Raw genomic sequence first — 13,774 nt, 5'->3', positions numbered from 1 at the left:
GATTCTTGTGCTTTTCATGAAATCAAGCTCCTGAACTAAGTTCCACTCAGCTTCTGAATTCAGCATGTCTCCTAGCAACTTCTATGCCATTTCCTTTTTGTTCTTTTATTCTCTCACGTATCTGGCTTTATGTGGGTCCATGATGCATCAAGCTGTTGTGCATGCTAGACCAAAATATTCATCCTCATCTTCTGGAAATGCATCATCTCTCAACATCTATAGCCAGGAGTGTTTTTATTGTCAACATAGCCGGGGTTTTTTTTAAAAAATGTATTCTCCTTGAAAATAAAAAGGGAACTTTTAAATCATGAGACTGGAAGCTGGGTTAGATATAATCTCCCAGGAACTGAAAACAGAACGTTTCAGCTCTGTGCCATCTTACGTTGCTAGGGGTTGGGTGGCATGCATGAATGACTGTACCATGCCACAGTGATGTATGTCACTGGTTATAGCTACAAACAGCATGTTCTACATATCACAATCATTATCTTCCTATTGTTCTCATGTGAACATGAAAGACCAGACAGCAGATCCATTCACACCATCTTTCCACTCCTGCATATGATCAGTTTCCATTGTGGTCACACTGTGATAGGTCACAGCCCTGTTCTCCATACACAGACTGGCTCAAGTTCATGTTGGCCCATAGGTATTATTGACAAAGACAGGAAGACACTCTAATATTCCTTGTGAACTTTCTGGAGAGAGCAGAGCAAGCTCCCATGTCAGAGGGTTTACAGATTGCTAAAGGTAACGGAGAAGCACACAAGTGTGATTTTATTGTGTGAAGGAAGAGGTGTTCAGGATTCTGCAACATGACTTGGTGGTTTGAATGTTAATATCACATAGATTCTTTCTAAAATCCCACTTCAGACTCAGACCAAATGGCATTCGTCGTCCCTCTGTGTCTGACCTGTTAAGCTTTTCAGTGTGTTCCAGTTCTAAATGTTCTGCATCCGAAAGAGTTTCATTCTTTTTTGTGGCTGAATGATGCACCATTAGTACACTTACAATAGTACACCAGTGGTCCACCAGTGATCACTTAGGCTGGTTTGTATCTTAGGGGTGCTGGCCTCATTACAATAAACATAGCAGTTTGGGACCCATTCCATATGACCATTTTGTTCTGATGCAGTGCATAGCCCAAAGTGAGATAAAAGTGCCAAAGACAATTCCACAGAAGGGGTGATCAGCTGTGTCAAAAGTAACACATCATTTAAAGGAGTTAAAACAGTGACCTTAACATTGCATTTGAAACTTGGGAATAATTGATCTCAATGAATAGCCTTGACCAGAAGCACTTTTTTTTTTTCTAAACATGACTTTATTGGCTCTCTTGAGCTGTTATTTGTGGTTTAGCAGAAACCCCAGTGGTTCTGTCACTTGTTCAAGGTCAGAGAGCCAGTCAATGATCAGACATCCATCAAACTCAGATCTGCCGCTCCCAAAGGCAGGGCTAAATTTAGCATATGCTAAATTTTCATTTATGAGTGACAGGATGTTTAACTATTTACATTTCTATCCCAAATTTTCCATATGCTTTATGAGCAATATTTGGCACAAAGTCACCTAAACAGTGAAACAACAAACCCAGCAAAGACTTATCAACTGTTTTAATTTGCGTTCTGGGCTCTTCCCAGACAGCTACACTTTTGCTAGTACTTTCCTGGGCTGTCGAGGAAAAGAGACATTTACTTTTTTTGTTTGCAAATTGGGGGAAAAATAATAAGTATATATTGTATACCCTGGCTCTCCAGACTTTAGAACATACCTCTGAAGCCAGTTATTAGAAGCACACCTTAGACAAGGCTCCTTCCTGGGATGGTGGTCAAAGATTTCTTTGTAATTGCCCAATGTTGAAATAACCACATAGTGTTTGGTAGGTAATGAGGCACATACATCCTGATACACACATTGTAAATATTTACACATATTTCCATTTCGAAAAATAACTGAGCTCTTGAGCCACTAAAAAGCATGCAAGAAACAAAAAAAAAAAAAAAAAAAAAAAAAAAAAAAAAAAACTGCACAGAGCTACTTTTAGCAGATGGTAGTGTGTGCTTCCAGTGGTGTGACCCGGAAAAGTCAAACCTTTGAATGAGTTGTTACTGGAGAGTCAGAGGCACTGAGTGGTTTCAGGTCTGTCTTTGTAAGATGCTGGGATGGTGGAGATGTACTCTTCAGATAGAGCTGTATGGACCCCGCAGTGTAAACTACAATGTTGGTGTTATTTTGTTGTTTCTCAAATGTACTGTCAAATTGTATGGATTTCTCAACAGTTGCATTTGCATAGATTACTCCATATGGCATCTTTGCTTGGAATGAATGTGTTTTGTAACCTTCCTTTCATGTCCTTTGTCAAGAGCATATCCTTTTAAGATGTGGACCATACAGAAAGGACTCTCAATGAATATGCTGATATCTATAATAAGACAAACATTTTTGCTTTGTTCTTTCTATAACCTTGTTGTGACTGACCATTTATGTAAAAATACATATAAATATATAAAATATATAGACGTCATCTTGAGCATTTTTTTTAAGTTTTCAAGGCCCAAGACTAAAATCCTACCAAATGCAGAAAAATATTCATACTGTAAGACTTTCCTTTAACATTTTTTTAACATTCTCTTCATGAACTTCTCACCACCCTTCTGTTATCTGGCTTGTGATCTTAATTACAGATAAAATTATTAAAGGTGTATTTTAAACAACATCATTTAAAGTTTTAGATGTAAATTCATAAGCTTAATCCCTTCAAAAGCCTAAAGAGGTACTTCTATTCTGTCTATCTTGTAAAGGAGGGCTTTGAGCCACAGGAGGTTAAAACATTTGCCTGGAATTACTATGCAAGAAGATAACAAAGCTGTGCTCTGACCTCAGCAGTCCCTCTTCAGAAACCTGCCCCGTCTGTGCATTCATTTCACACGTGAGTAGCTCTTAGATTTCCCAAGTTCAGCCAAGTCTGGTTCCATAGATCTCTATTCTCTTTCAAATCCTCTTACTCATCTCTTTTAAGAGCTTTGCCTTGGTGAGTTACCCGACCTTGATCCCTCCTTTTCCACTCCAGCATTTAAGCCTATTCCTGTTCCTTGTAGATGATCCTCCAGTGCCGCATAGACTTGACCTCCTATCTTAACAATGCCCTCTCCTACCTCCTTTATTCTCACACATCCATGTCACTTCCCAACTTCCTCTGTCCCATCCAACCTATCCTCGATACCAAATCTACTTCATTATTCCCCAACCCCAGTAATCTCATCCTTCCTGCTCACTCCTCAACCTCATTCATTGCCCTCCATTTGGTTAGTCGCAAAGCCCATGGATCATTATCCATCCTTGTCAGGTCCCAACCTCCTTCAAAACTAGATACTTCAATTATGTCTATCTATTTAATGGGGGCACTAGGGCATAAGAAGTCCAAACATTTGCACAGAATAACTCTGCAAGAAAATGACAAAGTTGACTCATCTACACAAGTTGCTCTCCAAACTTTTTTCCATACCAATGGCAGATATATCTCCAAATCCTCCGTTTTCATTCATCTCAGAGGAGCCTAGCATCACTCATATGCCCAGCTTTGGTTAATAACACTTGGCATGATGACTCTCAGGTTTCACCTGTATCACATACCCTGAGCACATAAACGACTAGTGCACAAAATGTGAAAACTGTCATATGTCAATGTGCTTCTGCATGCAACTGAACAGGTGGACTGTTTTAGGCCGCCATACATTTCCATTGTATCTGCTCTCTGTTTATTGCAAGTTAGCTGTTTGCCAAATAACCTTCTCAGAATTTTTATTCTATTTATTGTCTCGTTAACTTATCTTTGTATCATTTACAATTTTATGTCAGAAATGTTCTTTACCCTACCCCTAAGAGGATAAGAAGTGATATCTTAACCAACATAGCACCAATGGAACAACATATCCATATTTTCTAAAGGCTGATTGCTACTCTTAGCCTTTGGAAAGGATTAAAGGGCCATTGAAAGAACTGTTTTAGTTCTCCATGATTCTCATTCTTCACTTCTGTGTGTTCAGTCAGAAGGATAGTGGCTTCTGATCTTATCCCCATGACACTGTATCCAAAGAACTTCTCTGTGTTTGGTGGGGACCAGCACTCATTCTTGAATACTGCTTATGTTTACAGAAATGTCTTTCTTATATCAGCCATTTCCTCAAGACCTTAGAGACAGTCCATTTCTTTAGGACAAGAGATGGATAGCTAGATTTCTGTCTCTTCATTAGGAGATTTTCTTCCTATCACCTTCTTATATTGTAGGATGTTTCTACTGTACTGGGTTTCCATACTATCCCTTGAGTGACCTTTGATTTATCCCCCAAACCCAGCCTTTGTCCACCCATTAAATCTATACAAGATAGATAGAGGGTGTCAGGAGTTGTGGGAATGAAGGAGAGATATATCCCAAGAAACATTCTTTTAAAATGGCATGATGATATCTAGTAGTTTTCACTCTAGTTTAAAATTTAAGATGTATAAAAAGTACAATAGCTCGAGATCAGAAACAGTCTAGGCATCCATCAAGAAACAAATGGATAAAGAAAATTCGGTACATTTACAGAATAGAATAGCATTCAGCTATTAAAGAAATAATATAATTCATATGCAAATGGATGGGAGCTATAAAATATCACCCTGAATGATGTGACCCATATCTAAAAATGGCAAATATTATAAATATTTTTATATGTGGAAGTTAAATTTTAAGGCTTCCATGAACATCAGTATAAACAAAAGACTCATGGGGAAGGGAGGATCTCTAAAGGAGGAAAAAATAGAATTTATTGCTACTGAGAGGAGACTGTGTTAGGATAATTTAATAGAGAGGGTAGAGAAAAGAGAAGGTAAGAAAGAATATTGGGAAGAGAAGGCTAAAAAAGGCACTCGAGGGGTCATACAAAAACTTACTATAGTAAGATCTTCTTAAAATTATATATACATGTATGTGTGAAATTATATATATATATATGAAATTAAATAAATGAAATTATAAAACATTGAGGGAAATATCTCTCATCAACTTGAACCTCTAGTGACAGAAATGATTACATATAATTTAGTTGTTGGCCAGAGGGGCCTATGGAATACCGATTAAAAGCTCAAGATATTGGTTGCTCTCTGCAGACTTATGTTACTGAAGATAGCACTTGCATATTTCACTGAACACAGACACATTAAGCTGGTGCCTATCAGAGACTTTACTCCTACTGATCAGTGGTTATAGTACTGGAAGATATTCTACAACAGTACCAGAGGACAAAGGTTAACATGAACACAGCCACAAACCTTTTTCTCTACAATGGTCTTCTGTCTGCCTGATACACAGGTGGAATACTGTGATTGATATGAATACTGTGACAGCAACCACTGTTAGTTTCAATTCCCATCCTCTCTAGGATCTAGAACCCATCCATGGCACTGCTTTGAAAAAGGACACAAGACTCTGAAACTAGATAGGTCAGAGGCCTAGGGAAAAGCCAAATAATATTGTTCTACTAAAGGAAAGAAACAATAACATGTTTCCCAATGGCATTCTGCTATACTCCTAGAGCAGTGGTTCTCATCATTCCTAAGACTGTAACCCCTTAATACAGTTTCTTATGTGGTGATGCTGAAAGAGCTGAAGGGGTTTGCAACCTCGTAAAAATAACAACATTATCAACTAAACAGACTCCCCAGAGGTCCCAGAGACTAAACCACCAACAAAACAGTACATAGAGAGGGACTCATGGCTCCAGCTGCATATGTAGCAGAGAACGGCCTTATCAGGTATTAATGAGAGGAGAGGACCTTTGGCCCTGTGAAGGCTCAATGCCTCAGTGTAGAATGCAGGGCAGAGAGGTGGGTATAAGGGAGTGGATAGGTGGGTGTGGAAACACTCTCATAGAGGCATGGGGAGGGGAGGTGGGATGGTGGGTTCCAGAGAGTAAACCTGGAAAGGGGATAACATTTGAAATGTAAGTAAAGAAACTATTCAATTAAACAAAAACACCAAAGACTGTGAAAATAAAAATGTTTCCCAAAGGTTTAAAACTGCTGTCAAAAAGCATTGTCTTGCTGAAGCATCACCAGGGAAGCTTTCTACTGTAGTAAATGGGATCTAATATAGAAGCCGTATCTGGGCAATATACAGAGAATGAATGAAATACCTTGGAAAACACAGTCCCAAATGTCTTCTTCAAGTATCTGCCCTTAGAGCTCAAGGAACACAACAGAAGAGTAGACAGAAGAGCTTAAGAGAGAAAGGGAATGGATGGCATCGAGAAACTAGTGTCTTCTAGACACAGCAGCACTAATGACAGGGACTGTATGGAAGCATGCACAGAGTCTGCACAGCTCAAGTCAGATGGGACACTGAGAGAAGAACTGGACACAAGTCCCATCCCAAACCTAAAACTATCTCCAATTAATAACCACTTACGTTAGAAAAAATAGTTTATCCAATGGAGTCTCACCATAATTAAAGGCAAGTCTCATGCCCAGGCGTAGTGGGTCAACACAAAAGGAAATCGGGGAGTAATTGGAGATTCCTTCTTTTCTTCCTTTCTTTCTTCTTTCCTTCCTTTCTTCCTTCCTTCCCATTCTCCCTCCTTCCCTCCCTCCTTCCCTTCTTCCCTCCTTTCTTCCTTCCTTTCTTCCTTTTCGTCTTTCTTTCTTCCTTCCATACTTTCTTTTTTTCTGATTAATTTTTTTCATATTGGTCATTTGGGGATACTTTTACCTATTTGTTCTTTTGTTTGTATTGTTTCTAATTTTGTGTTTCTATGGATTTTAATTATGTATATATAATTGTGTGTCTCTGCCTGTTTAGGTATTCTTTGGATTTTTCACTTTTAATTGGATATTTTCTTTACTTACATTTCAAATGTTATCCCCTTTCCCCATTTCCCCTCCAGAATATCCCTATCCCATTTCCTCTCCCCCTTCCTCTATGAGAGAGCTCACCCACCCATTCCTTCCCACAGGACCAAGGGCCTCTCCTCCCATTGATGCCTGATAAGGCCATTCTAGGCTACATGGCTACATATAAGGCTGGACCATAGGTCCTCCATGTGTACTCTTTGGTTGATGCTTTAGTCTTTGGGAGCCCTGGGGGATCTGGTTGATTGATATTATTCTTCCTTTGGGGTTGCAAACTCCTTCAACTCTTAGAGTCCTTTCTCTAACTCATCCATTGGGGACCTTGTTGATATATATGTCAATATAAAAGTCCATAGCACTGTGAAATATTGATTTGGGGGAAAGATATTATAAGTAATTATATAAGGATATTAAAAGGGTAGATTGATTCCATAGTCATTGAAATATATTTGGTTCAGAAGAAGTGGGGGGGGGCATTCTAACTGAAAATCATCAAGACACCACAACAACAAAAAGTCAGAAAACATAGATGCAGATGTATTTTAGTAGAAGAAGCAAGCACTGAGTTAAGCTGTCAACTTGGTACAACCAAGAACTGCCCAAGAAGAGAGTCTTCCATAGCAATTAACTAGATCGTGTTAGCCTGTGAGAGTATCATTTGGGAATTGTCTTGATTGTTACTAATGTAGGAAGATTCAGCCCAACATTGGCAGCTGCATTTCCTGGGCAGGAATTATGAACAGTGTAAGGGAGTGAAAAGCTATTCAGAAGCAGGAAGGCAAGCAAACAAGAGACCATGAATTTATTCTCTCTTGACTGAGGGTTTGTCTCAAGTTACTGTCCTGGCTTGCCTACAATGATGAACTGAGGCCAGGAATTTTAAACTGAATAAATGCTTTATTTCTAAGCTGCTTTTTTTTGTCACATTATTTGTTATAGCAAAAGAAATAAAACTAGGATGTCATCTAATCATTGGCCAATGATGTGCCATTGGGTAATAGACAGGGGAGATTGTTGCAGGGTTACTGTCATAGGTTGGGTGGGTTTGGGTCAGCTGAATCATTAGAGTGGACTGATCCAGCAGATAATCAAATGAGTTGGGAGAGACCAGCTAGAGACACAGGGCCAGAAAATATGTATAAAGCTGTAGTCACATTGTCATTTGAGTAACTATGACCACACCTTTTCCTTTGTGATACCCTGAGAAAAGAAGAAATGGGAAGACTTTATGGTAGAAACTTTGTCCATAATATTATTGAGAAATTAAATACCTTGCTTTTTTCAGTTACGGGCACATGTGCCAGTGTTGTATTTAGTACTGTTGAAGGGAAATGACATGAGCAAAGAACTCTTATATCATTGAATCTTCTATGTTTTAAACACTTTTAACTGGAGAAATATTTTCCCCTACTGTTTTACAGTTGTATCTACTGTGAACAGACATTGTTATCTGGACACAGTATATTTGCCCTGGGCTTATCTATTTAATCTAAAGCTCTTTTCATTTGGTCATGTGCTTCATGATTTCTCTACATCTTAGGGTATCTTCTTGCTTCTTGGTAAGGTTTTATATTCTAGAAAGTCATCTGTCTAGAATCTCTCCTCCTATTTGGTAAGTGAAACTGTCCCTTTTACCTTTAAGACCATCCTCTAAAAAAAAATGAATTGTAATGTCCTGGCATCCCTGACTACACAAAGTAGATTTTTAATGTCCCCTGGGTGGACTATATCAGAGTGAAGGAACTGGTTCAAGCTTGTATCTGCTTGGAACTCATCCTCCTGTCAAGATATAAAATGGTTATAGAATGTTAACAAAGTGCTGTTTCTAATTTTAGCAGCCAAACACATCATGCATTAATTTTTGTACTTGAAATTAAACATAGCTTACAATTTATAGCCATTATGTATTAGCAGGTAGGTGTATTTTATTGTGAACATTCTTTTAAAGAATAGTTTTGACAATGTGATCTTTTAATGAAATAAATGATTATATTAAGGCCCTATCAAAGTGATTTTTATCATCTCTCATAGGTGTCAGACGCCAAAATGAAACAAGCTAACAACTAGCAGGTGATCTTCCTGAGACGGCCTGCTTTGGATTATTATATAGTTATATAATCTGCAACATATTCACTCTTATTAAGCAAGACTGTAAGAGAATTAATTTTAGGAAAAATTCCTCCGATTAGTTTGAGCTTCCTGTTATTATTACACATATATAACAATTACTAAGCAATATTACATCCCTTTGGAACAGATCTCTGCAGATCTACAAAGATTTACTGTCTTATAATGATGCCATATAGACAAATATTATTACTTCTTAAATTTTCATGATGATCCTATGAGAAATTCTAAAATTATATTTATGATTATTAAGTTCTTTTATAGTGGGACTACTATTAGGTCTTTTCTTTTTTTTCTTTACAAATTTATTGCTTTTAAAAAAGCAAAGATACATGTACAGATTATTAAAAGCATTTTAGCATAAAACTATATGAATATATTTTTGTCAGTACTTGTTTTTTTAAAGGTTTGATAGTATGCATTGAAATATTACTAGTTACAATGAGTATAAAGTATATGTAAAACAAAACGTAACATGGAAATAGTCAATGTTTTCTTGGTGTGTAACAATTAGGTCTTTTCTAATAGTCAAAACTGCAATGAAAACTGCCAGTCTCCCAAATGTCACCTGCTAATTGCTCTTAGATAGTAACCAGATTTCCTCCTACTCAGAGCACATTTCAAAGCACTGTAAAACAATTAACCAAAGGTCATAAAGGGAAATAATGATTTATTATAGCTGCTAGGGTAGAGGATAAAATATTGACTGGGTTCATCTATACAAAACTTCACTAATAACTTAGTTATGGTTTTAAACCTTCAGTGAACCTATGAAGCTGAGACAGGTGATGGATATTTAGCCAGATAATTACACCTTATGGATATTCATGTAAACATTCTCTGTTGTAAACTTCTATTTCAATTTATGATTTGATTTTTTGTGTGAACTTGTAATGAACTTTGTACATGTGATCATGTACTCTGAAAGTCGTTTAGGTTCTAAAGACAAAGAGAAGAGTGGGAGCTGAGCTGAGAAGAACCTAGCTGACAGAGAAACCGAGGTGAGGGTGTTTTAGACAGAACTGAACTCAAGAAGAGCTTAGAAGTATAGGCACAGTGCTGGGAGAAAAGACATTGAGAGTAAGAGCATCACTGTGACATCAGAGCAGGTGAGAGCAAGATTAGAAGGAGACTGCAGAGTGGAATAACTTAGAGACTATAGGGAACATAAAATACTAGCATGCAGAATGCAGAGGGGAAGAGAAAAAGAGAGCAGAAAGAGAGGGTGGGCTTCTTCTTACAATGGGACAGAGCATCTCAATAACAAGACAGGTTCAGTCTTATTAAAAAGGAACAAAACTTTTTTTTTTTTAACAAACTTGGGTTTAATACATTTAGCATTAAAAGGGTAGAAGCTTTTTCTTTCTCTATACAATAAAGATTGGTGCTCATTTTTCATCCAGAAGGAGTCAGTTCTTTCTGTACCAGTGCTTGGTCTTTTACTCCATATACATATGTAAGCATGGATGAATGAGTATAAGTATGTAACTGTGAGAATATATGCATTTGTGTGTGTGTGTGTGTGTGTGTGTGTCTGTGTGTGTGTAAGTATGTAGCTGTGAGAATGCATATAAGTTTGACCCACCTGGTTTGAGTGGGAATGTATAAATGCTCTTTCATGAATCTGTATATGAACTTAGGTGAGTGTATGCATATTTAACTATGTAGAAATTTTTCCTTCTCTTGTTTCAATAGGAGCATATTGCTCCAAATGTTCCCTTAGCCCTACAAGCAAGAGGCATCTGGACGAAAGGGAAAAGGCTCTAGCAATTAATTCTTTGCTTTATCTCCTGCTCTTTTAGGAAGAGGTGCTAAGTGCCACAGAGGAACACAGAAGGCAGGTCAAGAACAGTAGCATAGTAACTTAGAGTTAGATAGTAAACTCTTTATTATACAGCAACCCTAAATATCTCACAAAACCAAGTCTTACCCTCTGCTGAAGCTGTTCCCCCTCTGATATCTCATAAAGAATGGACAAGAAAGAAGAACCCCCCCCCCACTGGGACTGCCACCCCAGAACAGACTTTTCATTTTATCATAAGTTAGGAAACAAGTAGAAAAACACATAAATATGTATGTATAACTTAGGACCTGGAAGCAGCCTGAGTCTGAGTGCCTGGTCATCTTTTATTATACTTCTTCTAAAATTATTGGGGAATTGAGTCCATTTATGTTAACAGATATTAAGGAATAGTGGTTGCTGTTTCCTGCTATTTTTGCTTTTAGAGGTAGAATTGTGCCTGTGTGTCTTTCTTCTTTTGGTTTTCTTGCTAAGGTATTTTCTTGTTTTAACTAGGATGTAGTTTCCCTCCTTGTATTGGGTTTTCCACCTATAATTCATTGTAGTGCTGGTTTTGTGGTCAGATATTGTGAAAATTTAGTTTTGTCCTGGAATATCTGGGTCTCTCTATCTATGGTGATTGAGAGTTTTGCTGAGTATAGCGCTTGGGCAGACACTTGTGTTCTCTTAGGTTCTGCATGATGTCTGTCCAGGATCTTCTAGCTTTCATAGTCTCTGTTGAGAAGTAGGGTGTGATTCTGATTGGTCTGTCTTAATATGGTATGTGCCACTTTTCCCTTACTGCTTTTAGTATTCTTTCTTTGTTTTGGGCACTTGGCATTTTGACTATTATGTGTCGGGAAGAATTTCTTTTCTGGTCCAGTCTATCTGGAGTTCTGTAGGCTTCTTTTATGCTCAGGATCATTTCATTCTTAAGTGTAGGGAAGTTTTCTTCTATTATTTTATTGAAGATACTTACTGTACCTCTTAGTTTATATTCTTTGCCCTCTTCTATTCCTATAATCCTTAGGTTTGGTCTTCTCATTTGGTCCTAGATCTCCTGGACATTTTGGGTTAGGAGCTTTTTGGCTTTTGCATCTTCTCTGACTGTTTTGTCTATGTTTTCAATGTTGTCTTAAGCTCCCGAGATTCTCTCTTCCATCTCTTGTAGTCTGTTAAAGATGCTTGAATCTGTGACTCCTGATTTCTTTTTTAGGTTTTCTACCTCCAGGGTTGTCTCTTTTAGTGTTTCCTTTATTGTTTCCATTTCCATTTTAAATTCCTTCTTCAATTCCTTCATCTCTTTGGTTCTGTTTTCCTCTAGTTCTTTGATTTCTTTGAGTGTTTTTCATGTTTCCTCTTTAAAAGCTTCTATTTCTTTATGCTTTTCTTCTCATTCTTGTTTAAGGGAGTTATTCACACTCTTCTCAATGATCTCCATCATCGTCATCTTGAGGTATGATTTCAGATCTGAGTCTTCTTTTTCTGGAGTGTTTGGCATTCTGCTGTTTGCTGTGATGGGAGAAGTGGGTTCTGATGTTGCTGGGTTGTCTTGGTTTCCATTGGGTAAGTTCTTTCGCTTTCCTCTTGCCATCTTGTTGTTTCTGATTATATGTGGTCTTGTCAGTGATTGATTCCCCTCTCTCTCATGTACCTGGCCTGTGTTCCTGGGTCTCTCCGCTGTTTTAGGTGGCAAATGACTTGAGCCATTGGTCCTCACGAAAGGGCTTTCCGTGTGGACGAGAGTCTCTATGGCAAAGTTTCTGCTCCCCTGGTCCAACCGGAGGGCCACACCTACCGTGTGCTAGGCCTAGCCCTCTCTGTGCCCCGGCTACTCACAGCACAGTCTTGCCAGGCCTGTGTCCCTGGATCTCTGCTGTTCCCGGTGGCAAATGGCCTGAGCGTTTGGTCCGCACAGGATGGCTTTCCTGGCAGATAAATAAGTCCCTATTACAGGGTTCCTGCTACCCTGAATATCGGGCGGCTTAGCTTTCCATGCTCTCGGCCCAGACCTCTCTGTGCCCTGGCTATTCACGGCGCAGTCTCACAAGGCCTGCATCCCTGGATCTCCACTGTTCCCGGTAGCAAATAGTCTGAGTGTTTGGTCCGTCTTCTAAAATTAAGGCTTGTATTTTTAGGCCACAAGATTTGGTCAGCTGCCAGTATTCTGTTTGTTTCTTTGACAAAACTTCTAAAAACCCATTCTTTTCTTCCTTTTTAAAAATTAATTGAAAATCTCATGAATGTTTATTTTGAAATAGAATCATAGATGCCTCTCACCAGGTCACTCTATCTCCTTTATACTGCCCTTCCTAGTTCTATATTTTCTTTAAATAAAAAAATTACAATCAAGAGCCTTGCCTGCGCCCCCGAGAGCCGAGAAGATCTCTCCGCACTGAACATCCAGAGAGTCCCGCGCGCGACAGAGCTGACATGGGCAGAGCGATGGTGGCCAGGCTAGGGCTGGGGTTGCTGCTTCTGGCACTGCTCCTACCCACGCAGATTTATTGCAACCAAACATCTGCTACACCATTTTCTGGTAACCAGAGTATCTCTGCTGTCCCAAATACAACTAATGCTACCACCAGAGCGGGTGGCAGCTCCCTGCAATCCACAGCCGGTCTCCTGGTTCTCTCTCTCTCTCCTACATCTCTACTGTTAGAGACTCAGGCCAAGAAATGTCTCGACTTCCCCATCTTCTAGACCCACCCCAAATGGCAATCACAAGTCCAAAATGACCAGTAAGAAACAGGTCCACATCAAATCGGCTATTACCATACCTCAACAGAAAACGCTGAAAATTTGAAATTTCACCGGTGAAGGATTTGAGAGCTGAGACATGCCAATATTGAATATGCTGGAGTTTTATGTCCAAGATGAAGACAGCATCCAAAATTGATGTGATTTCCTTGAATGTGGCTTAAGAAATGTGGACACTTAAAACTCTCACTTGAGATCGGACATAGGTTTGAGGTAGAG

The 13,774-nt window shown here is 38.7% G+C and overlaps 1 pseudogene across 1 annotated transcript; it reads left to right on the top strand.

The window, feature by feature from the left end:
* The first annotated feature begins 13,228 nt into the window (after positions 1-13,228).
* LOC308436956 (signal transducer CD24-like) lies at positions 13,229-13,457 on the top strand (annotated as a pseudogene). The gene has a single exon. The product of its transcript is annotated as a signal transducer CD24-like (transcript).
* Positions 13,458-13,774: the final 317 nt, after the last annotated feature.

This window comes from Micromys minutus (genome assembly GCF_963924665.1).
Source record: "Micromys minutus genome assembly, chromosome: 25".
NCBI lineage: Eukaryota > Metazoa > Chordata > Mammalia > Rodentia > Muridae > Micromys > Micromys minutus.
The sequence above is the reverse complement of the archived record's forward strand: the minus strand, read 5'-3'. Positions and strand labels throughout refer to the sequence as shown.